General features: G+C 41.4%; 1 protein-coding gene across 2 annotated transcripts in view; it reads right to left on the bottom strand.

The window, feature by feature from the left end:
• Ipcef1 (interaction protein for cytohesin exchange factors 1) overlaps positions 1-12,617 on the bottom strand; it is a 149,188-nt gene extending 136,571 nt beyond the window's left edge. Inside the window, exons 1-2 of one of the 2 annotated variants that reach the window (XM_013026973.1) lie at positions 12,393-12,617; positions 11,217-11,348 (exon numbers count right to left, since the gene is read on the bottom strand). The gene's annotated coding sequence lies outside the window, so the exon portion shown is untranslated. The remainder of the gene's footprint in view (positions 1-11,216; positions 11,349-12,392) is intronic. The other variant, XM_013026974.1, reaches the window with a different exon arrangement.
• Between the last annotated feature and the right edge of the window lie 1,732 nt (positions 12,618-14,349).

The following is a 14,349-nucleotide window of genomic DNA, read 5'->3' as shown; positions in this document are numbered from 1 at the left end:
CCACATTTCCAGAAAACTGGAAGATGGTGGAGAAAGAAGTAGGTGGGGAAAGGAGGCACAGAACATTTCTGGAGCATGGAGGACTGTGATGAAGGAAATGACCCACGGTGGTGGCACAGAACCCACACAGCTCAGGACTCCAGGAATGAAAGAAGCTAAATGTCTTAATGAAGGATCAGACTGACAACAAGAAGCACAGTGCAAAGCAGCCAGATACCTAAAAAACAAAGACAACAACAAAAAAGAAACCGGGCTGAAGTAGCTCAGTAGCAGAGTATGGCTAGCATTTGCAAAGCTTAAATTCAGTCCCCAGCACAAAAGGCAAGTCCTTGGATGAGGATAGGCCAGATGGCCTGAGCAGAAAACCATGAGACTGGAACACCAGGGAGAGGAGGTTACAGCAGTAAAGCATGCTGGGTAAAAACGGGCCCCCAAGTATGTCATACCCCTTGCAGTGAGAGAGAGTTTCATCAAAAGGGGTACTAAAGCCAACGCAAAAACAGGAAAATGACTAGAAAACAACCAAAACTAAAGGCTGTAAAAGAAGAGAAGGAAAATACTCTATACTGTTTGTGGAACAAATACTGGGAGTCTCAACTGATTTTCAATTCTGAGGATGGAATGAGGTCAGAAGAAAAAGTGAAAAATTAGAAAAGACTACAAATAAGCCTGGATGATAGCAAAACTAAAGTATGCTGGGATATAACATTTTTGTTGCTATGGAAACATATTATATAGGAAAGGCTTGTTTAGCTCATGTCTGTTTTGCCTCTTCTCTGTGGGCCTGTTGAATGGCAGAGCATCATGGCTGAAAAGAGCAGAACTTCTCACTTCATTGCAATCAGCAAGCAGAAAGAGGGCGACAGGAAGGGGCTGAGCAAGATATATCCTTCAAAGACACTCATCAGTGCCCCACCTTCTCCCACCCGGCCTCTGTGTACAGCTCTACCACCTGCCAATAACCTGCTGACATTCTGAATTCCTCAATGGACTGGTCCATTAATGAAGGCAGAACTCTCATGACCCAATCACTTCCCCAAAGTGCCACCTCTGAATGCTGATTCAAGCCCTCAATGTGTCTCCAAACAATAACAAATAACTACTGAAAATCCAATTTCAAATAGTTACAATTATGTAAAACGAAAACTTCAGTTTGTTGTTCATACTAGTCACGATACTAGTGCTCAGTGACTCATGGCTGCCATATTGGATGGTCCAGACAGAACATTTCCATTAAACCAAAAGGTTCCACTGGAGAACCTGGGAGTGTTGTGCCCAAGTCGCAGGACCCCACCAAGAAGACCACCGAGAGTCAGACTTTACAGCTGTTTTAAGGTTTTATTTAGACGGGCTGCAGCTTGGGCCTTGTCCTACACTCCGACACAGTGGAGCCTAGGAGGAGAGCTCCAAGCTAAGGATTTGCAGGGCTTATAAAGGCACACAACCAGGTGTTTGTATTACCACCACGTGTTGCTCTGCTAGCTGAGATAAACAAGCAACAAATGGTCACTGCTTCAAGAATGGAATTACTTTAACCCTTCAGGGAGAATTTAGCTGGTGCCACAGAGACTTAGGGGCTAACTTCCCATATGGGGGTCAGAACATAGTCCACAAGCAATAAACAAAAGGGTAAACATATTGCAGAAAGAAAGAAGGAAGGAAGGGAGGGAGGAAGGGAGGGAGAAAGAAAGAAAGGAAGGATTGAGGGAGGGAGGAAGGAAGGAAGGAAAAGAAAAGAAGAAAAGAAAAAGAAAGTTACCCAATAACTGACAAGAATGAGATCTAATCATAAAGGAGATCAGGGAATTCTCATGCTCATCTCTCTATCCACATCTCCTTTCACTTTAGGTCAATGGATAATGTCTGAGCTTGGCAAAGTACAACAGAAGAACATGAGCCTAGCATGTAGAAATCATGAGATATGGGCTGGGAAGGTGGCTCAGTGGTAGAGTGTTTGCCTTGCATGCATGAGGCCCTGGGTTCAATTCCTCAGCACCACATAAGTAGAAAAAGCTGGAAGTGGCACTGTGGCTCAGGTGGTAGAGTGCTAGCCTTGAACTGAAGAGCTGAGGAACAGCACCCAGGCCCAGATTTCAGGCCCCACAACTGACAAAAAAGAAAAAAGAAATCATGAGATTTCTTCTACTCTGTGGAGAGACATGAAGAGAACGAGGCTTCCCCCTTGCCTGTCCCTTTCTAGAGAACATCTGGATGCCTATCTTTATAGCAAAAGTTGCTCCATCTTTCAAGGTTGGGTCCCACCATTCAGCCTTACCATACTCCTTTTACCTTGTTCCCATAGTTCTATACATATCTCTACGTAAATACTATCATTAGATTTAATAAGAGCATGTGACACGCATTCCCTTGGTCCCTGTCTTTAGAATGGCCCCGTGCCTGGTTTAATGCTGTGTTATTCGTCTTTCAAGGGTCTTAATAAATTAGGAACAAGGGCCCCAGCTTTTCATTTTGAACTAGGCCCAGCAAATTATATAGCTACCCTGTTTTAAGTCTGGCGCCCTAACTGAACTGGCAGATCATTCCGACGACTAGTGTGCTCACGCACTATTCTAGGGCCTCAGTAAATGACCATTTGGCTAACTGATACTTATACATATTTCTGCTGTCAGGGCTATAATTTCATACTTTAAGATCCTAGGATTTAAACCAGCACTCCAAAAAACGATGATTTGTAGGCTGCTCAGAGTCATTCTAACACCATCTATAAAACATCTCCAACTCCTCCTCTGATGTCTGACATGCCATAATTACCATTTTATTGCTGTCTTCTTAAGGCATTTCCTTCTACTGCACTTCCAATCCTTCTGGGAAAGGCATTTTTAATCTTTGTTAGAAAACTTTAAGAAACATGAATTTGTCAAATCCCATTGGTTTAGATAGAACCAATGCTCTCAAGTTCATGCTTTGAATCTCCAACACACAGTAAGGTCACTGATCCTGGAGAACATGCAAATAACTCCAACAGCTTTTTGACCTTCAGTTCTGAAAACCAATGATGCAAAAAATTTTAAATTATGCATGCCATATTTTTTCTGGAAAAAATATGCATTATCTCCAGTGCATCTAACACCTAAATGCCTAAAGCATTTTGTTTTTATCTCTTTTCATTCATCAGTTATAAAATCCTTTCTTTGATGTGAAGATGTGGTAAAAACATAGGACTATGTAGCTAGAAAGGAGAGTATAGAGAATGTAGCAAGCCTGAGAACAAGAGACAGCATGCAATAAATATCCTCTGATCAATGCTGAAAATGAGAAGCAGGAAAGCTGAGGGATGGAAAACTGAATCAACAGAGCTGAGCACATGCCTGTAGTCCTAGCTACTCAGAAGGCTGAGATCTGAGGATCGAGGTTCAAAGCCGGCCCATGAAGTAAAGTCCGTGAGACTCTCATCTCCAATGAATCAGTAAAAAGCCAGATGTGAAGCTGTGGTTCAAATGATAGGGTGCCAGCCTTGAGCAAAAAAGTAAAGGGATAGCACCCAAGCCTTGAGTTCAAGTCCTAGTACACAGACACACAGACACACAGACACACAACACACACACACACACCAGCAAACAAAAATCTATTGGAAGTACTTCAAGTTGGACAGTGATCCAATTGGAAATGTGGCTGGCAGTTGATGGATGACAGACAATTTTAATAGTGAATGCTTGAATGAAGGCTCAGATCAGCATGGTTAATGATCAGCTCCACTGGTCTTGTTGGGTTGGCACAATCTCTTGGCATTTAATAAAGTTGTGAAAGGTTTTGTTACATGCAGGCCTTCAGGTGAGGGAAGGTGGTAATGGTAAAAATGAGTTTGAAATCCTTCAAAACGAAGTGTTCCCTCATAACAAAGAATCATCCATTGAGCCTAGATTCAGATTTGAGCTAGATCCAGGCCTCGAGCCTTTGACCAAATTACTATCATGCATTATATTGTTGTTCATGCTGGTTTTAAGTTTGTATGGTGGAAGTGATGTGATTTTTTAAAATCTTATTTCAAGGTAGTAAAGAAGGCATTCCAAAACATATTTTACAACAAGAAGGAAGCACAGATTCCAATAAGAATGGGAATCATTGATGTCCCTGAGAATCAAGGCCCTTGTGAAAGAGGAAAAGAAGAGCAGGCAGGGGGTGGGATCCAGTGCAGCTCCACTGTCAATCTGCAGAGTGTGGAAGTGAGTTGAACACTCCTTGAAGATAAGGCATTCGGGAGTGAAGATACTTGTCTAATATCATATCTTTTTCATGCAAAAAAAAATGTCCTTGCTAAAAGAAGCAAGATTCATGCTGGGACCCATTGGCTCACGCTTGTAATCATAGCTCCTTGGGAGGACCCTAGTTCCGAGATATCCCAGGAAGGAAAGTCTTGCCTTCAATTAACAATCAAAAGGCCAGAAATAGAAGCTCATGATATAGAGCACTAGCCTTGAATGAGTAAGCTAAGGGAGAGTGCCCAGGCCCTGAGTTCAAGCCCCAAGACTCACACTTTCTCACACACACACACACACACACACACAAAGCAAAAATTTCAAAGACCCACTCTTTTCTTCCTCTCCTCTTTGTCTTTCCTTTTCCTTTTCTAAAATAACTAAATCTAAATGGGCTTGTGCCATTAAATTAAAATTTACGTGATTTTCCACAGTTGAAGGCTAGAATTCAAGTTTAGTTTTCCTTCCTATCTTTACTTCCTATGGACTGCCCTTCAGGCACACACTTGATTAGGAAAATTAGTGGCTCCATTCCCAGGCCTTTGGGGTCTTCCTCTTAAGCAAAGATTTCGGTATTTGTCTCACATAGGGGATTCGTTTATCAGCTTAAAACACCTTTATTGCTAAGAATTCTAAAGCTTAAAATAGCCATTCTCGGTTCCAGTAAATTAGAAAGTAATTAGGGCAATTTGAACCAGAATTGTTTCTTAACAACAACCTACTGGCTAGTAAATCTCAAGGAGTATTCAATTGTTTTAGTTAAGAAACTCATTTCACCATCTCAGAATCAGGTCCGACTCAGTAATAATGGAGAAAAACACACACCCTGGGGTTAGGAAGCATCCATTTTCACCTCCCTTCATGGTAAGACCTCTGAAGGCCTTTCCCCAATTTCTAGAGCCTGCCAAGTTCCTGTGCATTTGCCCTCAGAACTCTGACCTCCTGCCTCTGCCTCACCGAGATCTTTTGATTACATGGACCCTCTGGGATAATGCGAGATTCTCTCTCCATCTCAAGACCTTAACTTACTCACAGGTTGTGTTATTTTTACATAGCATCCCAATGGCCATGGGCAATAACACAGATTCTTTGATTTGGACATTTTGAAGATAATCATTTTTCAGACTCTTCCCCTCCCTTAGTTTGATGGCTTGTAATGTATGCCTGCTTATTATACATTGCATGAGTAGCTGCACTAGATCAAACCCCTGAACATAAGCCAAGATCATGTCCTCCAAATTCCTCTTTTGGTTAATGATATTAACAGAGCCAAGGCTAAGGATGATGTTAGATTCTTCCAGATCCTTCACTGTACTGACGAATAAATCACCAAGTTTATTATGTAAACCTCTTACTATTTCTCAAATTCCTCCCATCCTACAACCTCCCTTTCCAGCATTTCCCAACCATCCCCTGTGATTTCTGTGTGAACTTTTTAACACGCAAACCTGCCACTCCCCAAATGCGGACCTATTTTTGAGAAGATGGTTATCAAGTTTGTCATTCAGATAGTATGTCTTTTTTTCTCTCTAGCTACATATAGACTTGGAAAATGTCTGCTGAAACCTTTATGAACAGAATTGGAAATTACATACATCAATTTAAAAAACAATTCCTATCGACCGCAGTGCTAGTGAAGGACTATTCTCACTTGATCCCACCTGGTTCTGCATTTGTGTCAGCTTCTTAAGAAAGTCTTTAGTCTGGTAAATCAACTCATGTACATTACAGGAGTCCTATTGATAATAACAGGTTTCTGATGGTCAGATGCGCTAGGGAAATGGAGGAGACAGAAAAGGAATAGGCCAGATTCGATTATCAACCGGCGAGGACTGATTATGGAGGAACAGCAAGGGCACAGGCTTGCCCGTGGGTTTGGAGGCTGTGCAAGGGACTGGGTTTGGAGGTGGGCTTATCTAGGGCTTAAGAAGGAAGCAGAAGATAAAAGATGGGCTATGCTGTCCTTGGAATCAAGGGCGATGTCCTGGGCCAGGCCCACAGTGGAAGCTGGATGTGGGAGCTCCTGTCTCCCCAGGGCCAAGGACAGAATGACCTGTCTACCAACAAGCAGGTGAGCACACACCTGGTGCTTTGCCTGACCCTGGGGAATAAGGCAGGACAAGGTGAGTCACAGAACTGAATAACTGAATCTTTACCTTAGACTGAACTAGATCCAATTAAGCACAGGACATGGTGATTCCATCCATTCATTCGTTCGTTCATTCTGTTACAGCTCCAATCATAAAACACCCAGGCCCTGCAGGCTCAGCAAAGAATTAAATGTTAGGACAATCACTGGCAGGATATTTATGCCAATGCAAGAAAAAGAGTCATACCATAGAAATTATTTTTTCCTTCTACTTTCCCTCCCTTCTAACTTAACAAATCAAAACTGAAAACACCTCGATTGCTTTTTAAGCAAAGAAGATAGATTCCAGGTAACTCAAGACTATTTTTCAGTCATATAACTTACTTTTAATTGACCATACAAAATGGGCCTGTATGGAGGCTGCCTCCGTACATTGGTCATTCAGGGGAGAAGGATGGCAGAGATGCATTTTGCTCATAAGCTGACATGTTAGATTGAAACCCTTTGTTCAGCTACTTAAAGATTTTTTTTTGGTCAGTGGTGGGGCTTGAACTCTGGGCCTGGGTGCTGTCCCTCCGCTCTTCAGCTCAAGGCTAGCGCTCTACCACTTGAGCCACAGCACCACTTCCAAGATAATTTTTAAAATAGTAGTTGAAACTACTTGAAGGATCGCTCGCCATGTCAGCTCGCCAGAGTCCGGGGGCCAGCCCTACTGGTGGGCACAGAAACCTAGTTTCCCTCTCTGTTAGGATTTCCTCACCACAGGGATACCAACTTGTCCTGAGCCAGTCACACCCCCAAATCAGAAATCAAATCTTTCCCTTCGAGAGAAGAGTTCAAACACATCGTATCTCAACATCACTCGGACTTCTTTTTCTATCGAACCATAGAATTAATGGCAACACCTGGTCTCCTGGAAGCTATTCTTGTGCACTAACTACATGAGCTTACATTTGTAATCATTAGTCAACAGGTACTAACAAACAAAGAACAAAAGGTCTGCGATGATGTGTGGTATGCTAGCTAGACATAATCAATGATTATGTCTACTAACATCAAATGAAAATAGAAGTCCTGAGAGCTAAATTATCTCTAATTGTGCCAAGGATAAACAAGTCATTCTTAATGTGTTTCCATCTATAAAATTCATGGGCAAATTCTTGTTTAAGCAGAGCTTTTTTAAGACTTTTGGGGGTAGTGGGCATGTTTTGAAGACAAAATGAATCTTATACATATATTTGAATTCCTAATTTCTATGGCACTGGTTCTCACATTTAAAAAGCTAGGATAGAAACTATCATTCTTCAAGAAATAGTTCCCATAAGGCACTCAAGAATTACAGATTGGATATACAAATCAATTAACATAATTCATCACATCAACAGGAGCAAGGATAAGAACCACATAGTTATCTCAATAGATGCAGAAAAGGCATTTGACAAGATCCAACACCCCTTTATGAGGAAAGTTCTGGAAAAATTAGGAATCCATGGAACATTCCTCAATACAGTAAAGGCTGTATATGACAAACCTACAGCCAGCATTATACTTAATGGTGAAAAACTAAAGCCATTTCCTCTTAACTCAGGAATGAGACAAGGATGTCCACTCTCTCCACTTCTCTTCAATCTAGTATTAGAATGCCTAGCTACAGCAATAAGACAAGATACAAACATACAGGGGAGCCAAATACGGAAAGAAGAAGTAAAACTCTCTCTCTTTGAGGATGACATGATCTTGTATTTAAAGAATCCCATAGACTCCACTCCCAAATTACTCAAGCTGATTCAAAACTTTGGCAAAGTAGCAGGGTATAAAATTAACCCCCTAAAATCAATGGCTTTTCTGTATGCCAACAATGAGAAAAGTGTAGCTGAAATTAGGAGAGCAACTCCATTCATAATAGCCCCACAAAAAATAAAATACCTAGGAATTAACTTAACCAAAGAAGTGAAGGACCTCTATGATGAAAACTTTAAAAACTTGAAAAAGGAAATCAAAACAGAACTTAGAAAGTGGAAAAACTCCCATGCTCCTGGATTGGAAAGATCAACATCGTGAAAATGGCAATACTTCCCAAGGCTATCTACAAATTCAATGCCATACCTATCAATACTCCAATCTCATTCTTCAAGGAAATAGAAGAGGCAATCCAAAAATTCATATGGAACAATAAAAGACCCTGAATAGCAAAAAATGATCCTCAACAGAAAGAACAGTGCTGGAGGAATATCAATACCAAATTTCAAACTCTACTATAAAGCCATAGTAATCAAAACAGCTTAGTACTGGCACAAGAACAGACCTCAGGACCAATGGAATAGAATTGAAAACCCAGAAATGAACCTGAAGACCTACAGCCATCTAATCTTCGATAGGGAGCTAAAAAAAAATAGAATGGAAGAAAGACAGCCTCTTCAGTAAATAGTGCTGGCAAAATTGGTTAACTACTTGTAGAAAACTAAAACTAGATCCTTATATATCACCCTGCACCAGAATCAACTCCAAATGGATCAAAGACCTCGAAGTCAAAGCAGACACTCTGAAAACATTACAGGATGGAATAGGAGAAACCCTAGGTCTCCTTGGCACAGGCTGAAATTTTCTTAATAGAGACCCAGAAACACAACAAATCAAAGAAAGGTTGGACAAATGGGACTGCATGAAATTGCAGAGCTTCTGCATGGCAAAGAACATAGCTAGCAAGATCAATAGAAAGCCCATGGATTGGGAGAAGATCTTCACTAACCATACAACAGACAAGAGTCTTATATCTAAAATATACCTGGAACTCAAAAAATTAAATCCCCCAATAACAAATCTTCAAAGAAACAACTGTCCAATAAATAAGTGGGCGAAAGACTTAAAGAGAAACTTCTCTGAAGAGAAAAGAAGGATGGCCAATAGACACGTGAAGAAATGCTCAACCTCTCTAGCCATAAAAGAAATGCAAATGGAAACAACATTGAGATACCACCTCACCCCAGTTAGAATGGCTATAATCAAGAACTCTAATAACAACAGATGCTGGAGGGGATGTGGACAGAAGGGAACCTTACTGCATTGTTGGTGGGAGTGTAAACTTGTTCAACCACTTTGGAAAGTAGTATGGAGGTTCCTCAAAAGACTCCACATAGAGCTCCCCTATGACCCAGCAATCCTACTTTTGGACATTTACCCAAATGTTCACAAACAAGACCACACTAAAGGTACCAGCAGGACTATGTTTATTGCAGCCTTATTTACCATAGCTAAGATATAGAACCAACCCAGATGCCCCTCAGTAGATGAATGGATCAAGAAAATGTGGTATATATACACAATGGAATTCTATGCCTCCATCAGAAAGAATGACATTGCCCCATTTGTTTATATTAAGTGAAGTAAGCCAGGCCCAAAGAAACATAGGTCCCATGGTTTCCCTTATTTGCAATAACTAGTACCTGTCTGAGTCAAGCAGAAAAGGTCAGATAAGTTGATGTTAGGGAACTGAACCCTAATATATGTATTGGAAAGATTTTTTTTTTTTTTTTTTGTATTCAAATATTTTTTTCTTTCATGCGATTGTTTCTAACACATTTATAAGATTATTTTTTTGTTGCTTTGTATGTTCCCTCCCCCACGGTATAACCCCTGCTTTCACTGTATTTGATGTTGTTATAATTTGTGGAGGGAAAGGGGAAAAACAAATTGTTTAAATAGGGATACAGGTGGACCCATTGCAACAATGAGATGGATAAGTTGTTATGTCGAAAACGAACTTTACAACTTTGGTGGCGGGGGAGGAGGGTTGGGTGAGGGGGGGTAAGGGGAGGACGGAGGATGGGATGGGAAGGGGAAACAAAGGAGGAGGCTATAATGCTTGATGAGAAATGTACTCATTATCTTGCCCATGTAATTGTAACCCCTCTGTACAGTATTTTCACAATAAAAAAAAAAGAATTACAGATTGGCTCTCAACGATCATATTCTTAGTCTCTCAAATATGCCTAAATGGTATGCCAAGATCCCAGGAAATTGAAGTGGCATTGAGACTTGAAAAGAGTTCAACTATACCTGAGTTGTGGGTTTTGGGGATACATGTCTGATTTAAAATGTTCGGATTTCTATAAAGAGCCAGAGTCTAGAAAATAAGAAGAAAAAAAAACTCATTGCAGAAGCTCCTGTATCTGTTGATGGAGCTGAGAAGCAGAAGAGAGCCACAGCCCTCTGGAACCCAGAATACACCCCAACAAGATGAGCAGGAAGTACCCAGGACTTAAAGTCAGCCCACTCTCAAATTAATTCTTAGCAGTTTCTTTTGTTGTTGTTGTTGGTGGTGCTGGTGGGTGTGGTTGTGATGGGGTGGCCTTGGGTTTGAACTCAGGGCCTAGAAGCTGTCCTTGAGCTCTTTTGCTCAAGGCTGGTGCTCTACCACTTTGACCACAGCTCCACTTTCAGGGTGCTTTTGTTTTTGTTTTTTTTTTTAGTGGTTAATTGAAGATAAGAGTATCATGAGGACTTTTCTGCCCTGGCTGGAATTGAACTGCAATCGTTAGATCTCAGTCTCCTCAGTAGCTAGGATCATAGCCATGAGCCACCAGTGCCTGGCAATTGTTAGCTATTTCTATGTTGAAATCTCACTTAGAAACGTTCTTCTTTCCCTGTCATTGAGATCAATGCAAAGGGATGATCTAACCATTTTCCTACAGATCTATTGCTCTACATCCTACATATCTAAAGGCCACAAAGACCCAGTGAAGAGGCAGCGTGAGCGTCCTGAAAGCTCACGGCTTTCCTCCTTGCAGCCGAGCTACTCTGACATGCTTCCAGACAGTAACAGAGATGGAAAAGGAAGCAGCATATGGCGAAACTCACAAAATGCAGCCAAAGCATCACCAGTGAGCAAGAGGCCAAACTTCTGTTCCCACCAGAGGATGGAGGAGCTCTGCAGATCCCGCAGCCCGCAGCAGATGGCCCCAGGCAGGGTGGTCTAAGTTTCTCCCTCTGGACCCCACAGGGCGCCTGCTCTTGACAGGAGTTTACAGAGACTCTCACAGGCTCTGGGAGAAGGAAAACAAAGGCTCTATATGAAAGGCTGAGTCCAAATAAGACTGCAACAGAATGGCCATAATTGGCAACAAAGATTATTTCCGGGTAAATTAACATACATTTGAATGGAAATTTTAAGATCATGTCTTGAAAATGACCTGTAAATTTCACCTCCATATTTTTTTTCCCAGTTAAGAGCACAGGAAGAAGTTAGGTGTGGTGGCTCATGCCTGTAATCCTAGATACTCAGGAGGCTAAGATCTAAGGATGGCAGTTCAAAGCCGACCTGAGCAGGAAACTGTGAGAGTCTTTTTTTTTTTTTATTGTGAAAATACTGTACAGAGGGGTTACAATTACATGGGCAGGATAATGAGTACATTTCTTATCAAGCATTGTAGCCTCCTCCTTTGTTCCCCCTTCCCATCCCATCCTCCCCCCACCTCCCCACCCAACCCTCCTCCCACCCCCCCAAAACTGTGAGATTCTTATCTCTGATAAACTTCCCCAAAAAAGTCAGGAGTAGAGCTGTGGCTCAGGTGGTAGACCACTAGCCTTGAGCAAAAAAACCTCAGGGACTATGCCCAAGCCCTAAGTGCAAGTCCCAGGATCAGCAGATTGAGCCAAGTAAGGCTCAATGGTAGAGCATACCTGTCTAGCAAGCACAAATCCCTGAGTTCAAACCCCAGTACTGGCCCCCCCAAAAAAAGAAATAAATAAAAAGAAAAGAATGCAAGAAGATAAAATGCTATTGGGGTATCTTTTTATACAAAAAAGGCTTAGGAAAAGTTACATCAGAACAGACAATCTAATCATACTCTATCAGGAATGGTAACTTTTACAAATAAGCTTAAATATTCAAGCTAATATGAACTATGATAATAATAAGATAACATAGAGTTGAATTTATATGATGAAATTATCAAAAATTGATCAATACAATCCATGCAGATGTTGACATCTTACTTACAGTCTATGTACAATTCCAATATACCTATCCATCACCCTGTGTTCCTTAGTTAATACCCCAAAAGCACAATGTAAAGTATAGCCATTACCTTGTATTAACCAAGAGCAATTTTATAAGGTTCAAGCTGCACCACGAACCTTCACTCCCGTCGCCACATTCTTCCACACCTGCCACTGGCTTGATTACCAGGCGTGTTGCTCTGGTCACATACAGACAGCAAAGTGCACACAAAAAATGGATAACCGAAAGAGACACTGGGCAGTGAAAATGAAAGTGCAGAAGAGAAACAAAAAGGAAGAAAGTTAGAAGTCAATTTCCAACCAAGCATCAAAGCAGTTAGAGAGGAAGTCACCAGCAGTAGCCTGTGGGTACCACGTACCACTGATTCACACACTGAAGTTCACAGCCAAATGAACGTGGTCAAGGGAAACTTAGCTACATAAGTGAAATATATGGTTGAGATACAAAATCTGGAGATAGCCAGGAGGAAGAAATGTGGAAAACAAATTGATGTCATTAAAGGAACTCTTAAAGACATTTTCCATTAAAGCACAAAGGATCTGTGTGGGAAACTGATCTAGACTTAGAAGGGACAAGACAATTCTCTAATTCATGGACAAAATACTTATTCTGTGCCCTAAATTGTATCACTCAAAGACAGCAATCACTCTATAAGCTATTCTTGATATGATGTTGCAAACACCCTAAATCTCAGTGTTTCCAAGATGTTAAAATTATATTGTCCCAAATGAATATTCATTTTAATAATTTTAGATTTCCCTTTGTCTTTATAACTGACAACATCAGAGTTTTTGACATTTTAAGGACAGGTTTTTTTTTTTGGGGGGGGTCCGGTTGTGGGGCCTAAATTCTGGGCCTGGGTGCTGTCCCTCATCTCTTCAGCTCAAGGCTAGCGCTCTACCACTTGAGTCACAACGCCACTTCCGGCTTTTTTCTTTTTGCTTATGTGGTGCTGAGGAATCAAACTGAGGGCCTCATGCATGCAAGGCAAATGCTCTACCACTGAGCCACCTTCCCAGCCCTTGAAGACAGTTTTTAAAGGTCACAGAACAATCAGAATTCTTCCCCTTGATTAAGATCACTTTGCATGGATTTGGCTCAAGGTCATTCTGTCAATCTTTACCATACAATAGAACAAAAAGAAGACCTGGCCTCTCCCAAGAACTGTGAGGAAATCAGGCCCATCTGTCCAGAGACAAGCTGGGGAAGGAAAGAAACCACATTTGGGGCTCCTCTGTCCCCCAACTCTACTTTTTCCATTCCAGTAAAATCCTCTGGAGGTTTTCAATATCTTTCCCTTCAGTCAGGGAACTCTTATCTAGTCCACTCCTGTTTCTCTCGGACCCCTGAATCTTAACTTTTCCCTGAAAGAGAAGTAGACAGGGGAGCAGAGTAAATAAATCACCTTAAAGCTAAGCAATGTGAACCAGGTGATTCAAGTTGGCCTGATCTTTCCTGCTCAAATCCTTAAACCTATCTTTCCAGCTCTTGATTGGGAAGAATTAGTAATAGAGCTAGAACGTGCTGTTTTGTCCATTTGTTTTTCCATGTTTGATTTTCAATAAAAATTTTATCCACATATGCAAAGTATGTTAGCTGTAATTGAAATACAAACACAATCCACCTCTTAATTTATAAACTGTACTCTCATGATGTTCTTTGTGTTCTTGTTTCCTTCTACCCCCTCTCCCTTCCACCCACATCCACTTCTACCAAAGAGGCCATGTGGTTGAATTTGCTCAGTTAGGTATCAACCAGAATCATTTTTTTTTCGGTCAGTCATGGGGCTTGAACTCTGGGCCTGGGCACTGTCTGTTAGCTCTTCAGCTCAAGTCTAGCACTCTACCCCTTGAGGCATAGCACTACTTCCAGTTTTCTGGTGGTTTATTGGAGATAAAGCCCATGCTGGCTTTGAACAGTGATCCTCAGATCTCAGCCTCCTGAGTAGCTAGGATTACAGGCATGAGCCACCAGTTCCCAGATAACCAGAATCATTTTTACCTCCTCTGGGTCTTCACATGTGG

Source organism: Dipodomys ordii, unplaced genomic scaffold (genome assembly GCF_000151885.1).
Source record: "Dipodomys ordii isolate 6190 unplaced genomic scaffold, Dord_2.0 Scaffold98, whole genome shotgun sequence".
NCBI classification, from domain to species: Eukaryota; Metazoa; Chordata; class Mammalia; order Rodentia; family Heteromyidae; genus Dipodomys; species Dipodomys ordii.
Note: the sequence above shows the minus strand (reverse complement) of the source record. Positions and strands in the feature narration are given on the sequence as shown.